We start from the raw sequence: 5,056 nt of genomic DNA, 5'->3' as shown, positions 1-5,056 counted from the left end.
ACGTCTGGCAGCCCCGCACGCACCCGCCACACACGGCAGCTCGCACGCGCTGGTCCCCCCCCTCCCCCCCCCCCGCCCCGAAAGCTGGGACGTGAAGGCGAGTGACTTTCGGTCCCAGACGGCGGCGTCCCTTCTGGCTCCATGCCTGAGCGGCCGTCAGCGTCACCCCCTGCCGCGCGCTTCCCCAGCTCCAGCCCGCCCTGTCGCCACCCTGCCTGCAGCCCGCTCCCCATGCCACTGCCGGAGAGGGAAGGAGGGACTCTTTAGGAGCCGGCGGCGTTCCCGCCGCCTCCGTGCCAAAACGGCCAGCAGCATCCGCTCTCTAAGCCCGGCTCCCGGCCCTCGAAAGCCTGCCGTGCCCTTGCCCCACCTCCCACCTTGATTTCTGCATCTCTCACTCCCTCATCCGCCCGCCTCGCTTCCGTCCTGCCGCAGGCTTGACCGGGGCTGGGGGTAGGCAGGAAGGAACGCCATCGAACCGAGAGGCTCAGAGCGACCTGAACAGGATGCTTCTTCAAAAAGAGACAGTGCCAAGCATCCCGCCACCACCTCCAGACTGTCGCTGGCCCTACTTCTGCACCAGGCTCTCGGCCTGCTCGCCGAACACCCTGGCTGCCTCGGCACCCAAGTCCTCGCCCCCCTGCTGCTGCCGTCGCCGCCGTCCGAACTGGCTGATGGGACCCTGGGCAGGGGCGAGAAAAGTCTGAGGGTGGCGCCAGGGAGGCAGATGGTGGAGAGCAGGAGTGCCCCCAACCCTCGAGAGACAGGGCGACGGGAGGGAGGGGGACGGAGCGCATCTGCGGCAAGTGTGCGCGTCCATGCGCAGGCGTGCCTATGTCTGTGTGTGTCTGTCTGTGTCGATGAGTGTGCAGCTGTGGCCGTCCGCGGCAAAAAGAGAGGGGGGCGGCGGGGCTGTGAGTGGGTCTGAGAGTCCCTGTGTCTGCCTATCTCTCCGTGTGAACATGGGCCGGGGGCCGCCCGCTCCCTGCCAGCATCGGGCGCCTCGGCGCGGCGCCCCCGCGGCCCGCCGGAGCGGCGGCGGGGGCCGGGGACCTCGGCGGACCCTGAAAGAACCGGCCCGAAGGCGGCCGCCCGGCCCCGGCCCCGGCCCCGGCCCCGGCCGCCGGCCCCGGCCCCGGCCCCGGCCCCGGCCGCCGGCCCCGGCCCCGGCCCGGGCCCCCGCCCCGGCCCTCGCCGGCGGGCGGGGCTCGTCCCGCCGGGGCTCGCCCGCTGCCTGCCGGCCTCGGGCACCGGGGCGCGGCGCCCCCGCGGCCCCCCGAAGCGGCGGCGGGAGACGGGGACCTCGGCGGACCCCGAAAGAACCGGCCCGAAGGCGGCCGCCCGGTCCCCCCGGCCTCGGCCCCGGCCCCTCCTGGTGGGCGGGGCCAGTCGCGCCGGCGGCCATCGGCTTCGTTCCCTGTTCCTATGCACCTGCTTCCCCTCCCCGCTGTCTCCCTAGAGGTGCTCTGCTCTGGTGGGGCTGGGCGTGGTGCCCGGGGTGGGGTGGGGAGGGGCGTCCGTTTTGGTGCGTCAATGTGTGTGGGCTGGCCGAGCTAAGGGCACACGATCCTCCCGAGCGTGGCCGGCTGTGGTGTGGGCGCCCAAGAAAACGGAGTAAAATTCGCAAAGAATTTTTTTTTTCCCCAGGAAACTTCCTTGTTCCTAGCAGAAGAAAGATGTACTCGTTCAAAAATTAAAGGTTGAGTTTTGTCGAAAATACGTATTGGTCTTGAAACCGGGTTCTCAGGCGGGACAGGGCTGCTAGAGCCATACGGTTCCGGGGCGTTCCGGGGCTGTGGGGTTCCCCCGGCTCAGGGATGGCAGGAGGATGCCTTGTCTCCGGGGTCGGCTGCGGCCACCAGCGGTTGCCGGAGCCGTCAGCGTACTGTCCCGGCAGCGTCCGGCCAGAGGGCGAACAGGTCTACCCGGATCCGGGCTCGGCCGCGGCCGCCGGCCGTGCCACGAAACCGCCCGCGTGGCTCCCCTGGCGGCGCCCGGTCTCGGCGTGAACAGGTCTACCCGGCCCGGGGACGGCTCCGGGCGGACAGGTCTACCCGGATCCGGGCCCGGCCGCGGCCGCCGCCCGGCCCTCGCCGGCGGGCGGGGCTCGTCCCGCCGGGGCTCGCCCGCTGCCTGCCGGCCTCGGGCACCTGGGCGCGGCGCCCCCGCGGCCCCCCGAAGCGGCGGCGGGAGACGGGGACCTCGGCGGACCCCGAAAGAACCGGCCCGAAGGCGGCCGCCCGGTCCCCCCGGCCTCGGCCCCGGCCCCTCCTGGTGGGCGGGGCCAGTCGCGCCGGCGGCCATCGGCTTCGTTCCCTGTTCCTATGCACCTGCTTCCCCTCCCCGCTGTCTCCCTAGAGGTGCTCTGCTCTGGTGGGGCTGGGCGTGGTGCCCGGGGTGGGGTGGGGAGGGGCGTCCGTTTTGGTGCGTCAATGTGTGTGGGCTGGCCGAGCTAAGGGCACACGATCCTCCCGAGCGTGGCCGGCTGTGGTGTGGGCGCCCAAGAAAACGGAGTAAAATTCGCAAAGAATTTTTTTTTTCCCCAGGAAACTTCCTTGTTCCTAGCAGAAGAAAGATGTACTCGTTCAAAAATTAAAGGTTGAGTTTTGTCGAAAATACGTATTGGTCTTGAAACCGGGTTCTCAGGCGGGACAGGGCTGCTAGAGCCATACGGTTCCGGGGCGTTCCGGGGCTGTGGGGTTCCCCCGGCTCAGGGATGGCAGGAGGATGCCTTGTCTCCGGGGTCGGCTGCGGCCACCAGCGGTTGCCGGAGCCGTCAGCGTACTGTCCCGGCAGCGTCCGGCCAGAGGGCGAACAGGTCTACCCGGATCCGGGCTCGGCCGCGGCCGCCGGCCGTGCCACGAAACCGCCCGCGTGGCTCCCCTGGCGGCGCCCGGTCTCGGCGTGAACAGGTCTACCCGGCCCGGGGACGGCTCCGGGCGGACAGGTCTACCCGGATCCGGGCCCGGCCCCGGCCGCCGCCCGGCCCTCGCCGGCGGGCGGGGCTCGTCCCGCCGGGGCTCGCCCGCTGCCTGCCGGCCTCGGGCACCTGGGCGCGGCGCCCCCGCGGCCCCCCGAAGCGGCGGCGGGAGACGGGGACCTCGGCGGACCCCGAAAGAACCGGCCCGAAGGCGGCCGCCCGGTCCCCCCGGCCTCGGCCCCGGCCCCTCCTGGTGGGCGGGGCCAGTCGCGCCGGCGGCCATCGGCTTCGTTCCCTGTTCCTATGCACCTGCTTCCCCTCCCCGCTGTCTCCCTAGAGGTGCTCTGCTCTGGTGGGGCTGGGCGTGGTGCCCGGGGTGGGGTGGGGAGGGGCGTCCGTTTTGGTGCGTCAATGTGTGTGGGCTGGCCGAGCTAAGGGCACACGATCCTCCCGAGCGTGGCCGGCTGTGGTGTGGGCGCCCAAGAAAACGGAGTAAAATTCGCAAAGAATTTTTTTTTTCCCCAGGAAACTTCCTTGTTCCTAGCAGAAGAAAGATGTACTCGTTCAAAAATTAAAGGTTGAGTTTTGTCGAAAATACGTATTGGTCTTGAAACCGGGTTCTCAGGCGGGACAGGGCTGCTAGAGCCATACGGTTCCGGGGCGTTCCGGGGCTGTGGGGTTCCCCCGGCTCAGGGATGGCAGGAGGATGCCTTGTCTCCGGGGTCGGCTGCGGCCACCAGCGGTTGCCGGAGCCGTCAGCGTACTGTCCCGGCAGCGTCCGGCCAGAGGGCGAACAGGTCTACCCGGATCCGGGCTCGGCCGCGGCCGCCGGCCGTGCCACGAAACTGCCCGCGTGGCTCCCCTGGCGGCGCCCGGTCTCGGCGTGAACAGGTCTACCCGGCCCGGGGAAGGCTCCGGGCGGACAGGTCTACCCGGATCCGGGCCCGGCCGCGGCCGCCGGCCGCGCCCCGAAACCGTCGGCGTGGCGCCGCGGTGGTGCCCGGTCGCGGGGCGAACAGGTCTACCCAGCTCCGGCGGGACTTAGGCAAATTTCGGCAGGGGCCGGGTAGACCTGTTGCCCCACCCGTCCTGGAAGTTCACCAAGGGGTCGCTGTTTCTGGCTGCCTCCAGTTGCGTCATGGTAGGAGGCGGCGTGCGCCAGCGCACCGCCCCGGTCAAGTACGATTGGTTCTCTTGGAGGCGTCCGGGGCCTTGGACTCGTCTGTCCGTATTATGGGAGCGGGTGATGGGCCGTGTCCCCGCAGGCTGGCGGTGCCTGTGTCGAAGGTCGAGAGCGGCGGCCGCGCGCGCGGTTGCCAGAACGAAGAGTGTCGAATAAGCGGGATATGAGTCGCGTGGCTTTTATCCTGGTTTCACAGCCCCAGTTGATGGGAAAGGCCGAAAAAGAGAGAGACTGTGTGAGCCGCTTGTCGGCCTAGGTGGGGTGGCGAGAGACCCGTGAGTGTATCCTCCCTCCGACCCTGGCGGCTGCCGACTCCGTGCAGGGGGGCCGCAGGGGAAAGTCCGGTGGTGGCCGAGGCGGCGGCGCCTCGTTCCTTTTCTGCCCGGCCTTAAGCCGGTGCCCGCTCGGCGGGCTCGGTTTTCGGCTGTCAGTCTGGTGCGGTGGCTGGCAGCCGGTGGGGTGGACGCGGCCGGGGCGCGCTCTGTTTCGCGGAGCCCCGACGGGGCTTTTCCCGGCCCTTCCCTGAGAGCTCCGAGGATGGGCCCAGTTGGCCGAGGTGGCGGCGCCCCGTTCCCGGCTCCCGACCTGTGCTTGGTGTGTCGGCGGTGCCACGGGGACGCTCCGGTGGGGCGTGCGGCCTTGCCTCCGGCCTCGCCCGGTTGGCCGAGGGGCTCGGTGACGGGAGTCGCCCGATGTTGTGGCGGGGCGGCGGCGCCTCGCCCCCCCCCCCGCTGTGTGTTGAAGTCGTCCCCCTTCCTCGGCCCTAAGCTGGGGAACCCGCGTAGCGGGCGGGAAGGTCTCAGGGGCGGCGGCCGGCCTGCGGTGGCCGGCTGCCGAGAGCGGACCGGAAGCCCGACAAGAGAGAGCCCTGTGAGAATGCTTGCCGGCGAGGCGGCGGCGCCTCGCCCTTCCTTGTTTTCGGCCGGCATCGACTGAGCCGCGACGCTGGGGCG

The sequence above is a fragment of the Aphelocoma coerulescens genome, unplaced genomic scaffold (assembly GCF_041296385.1).
Source record: "Aphelocoma coerulescens isolate FSJ_1873_10779 unplaced genomic scaffold, UR_Acoe_1.0 HiC_scaffold_677, whole genome shotgun sequence".
Classification (NCBI taxonomy): domain Eukaryota; kingdom Metazoa; phylum Chordata; class Aves; order Passeriformes; family Corvidae; genus Aphelocoma; species Aphelocoma coerulescens.
This window is presented reverse-complemented; position numbering follows the sequence as displayed.